Source organism: Terrapene carolina, unplaced genomic scaffold (assembly GCF_002925995.2).
Source record: "Terrapene carolina triunguis isolate 2854851 unplaced genomic scaffold, T_m_triunguis-2.0 Scaffold29999, whole genome shotgun sequence".
Classification (NCBI taxonomy): domain Eukaryota; kingdom Metazoa; phylum Chordata; order Testudines; family Emydidae; genus Terrapene; species Terrapene triunguis.
The window spans coordinates 8,645-9,521 of record NW_020694350.1 but is presented as its reverse complement, the minus strand read 5'-3'; positions in this window follow the sequence as shown (position 1 = coordinate 9,521).

Here is an 877-nt window from a genome sequence, read left to right as displayed (position 1 = left end):
CCCCCCCCCCCCCCCCCCCCCCGAGTAGCCCTCTTCACACAGACACCCACATCCGACCCTCCTCTGTCGCACACACACACACATCCAGTCCCCCGCTTCACGGAGACACTTATGTTAGGATATAGATATTCAGGCCTGTCTGCAAAGGCCTATACTTTAAGAATTTAGGTGTATTCTTATCACTTGGCTAGTTATAGAGGTATAAAAGAAAGAATCAAAATCACTGTCTGCCGGTGTAAGGGCCTTCTCGTACTGTGACAGTCTGAGGCCCTGTTCTTAGGCTAAGGCCTTCGGCTAAGTAGCAGAGGCAGCCATAAGCTGGGAAGTGTATGGTCACATCCTCACATTCCAAACGTGTCACATTGAAATAAGGTGCTATTGGGCTGTTAGGAAGACAATCCTGTCCTGTACCAGAGGGGAGCCGTGTTAGTCTGGATCTGTAAAAAGCGACAAAGAGTCCTGTGGCACCTTATAGACTAACAGACGTATTGGAGCATAAGCTTTCGTGGGTGAATACCCACTTTGTCAGACGCATGATATCCTGTCCTGATATTCCTATCACCTCCAGAGAAAGGGAAGAGCCTAGAAGATGTAAAGGGAAACTTAGTGTGATAGCATCCTGTCTGGCAAGAACTCCCTTATCAATAGCTGGGATGTGAAATCCTCATTTCTGTATTGTTCTATCACTGTAGTCTCCACTTCCCTATTGTTTGTCTGTATAATCTCTGTCTGGTTCTGTGATTGTTTCTGTCTGCTGTATCATTAATTTTGTTGGGTGTAAACCAATTGGTTATTAGGACTGGAATTGCTATTTTCAACAGCCATTGCCTTTATTATTATTATTATTATTATTATTATTATTATTATTATTATTATT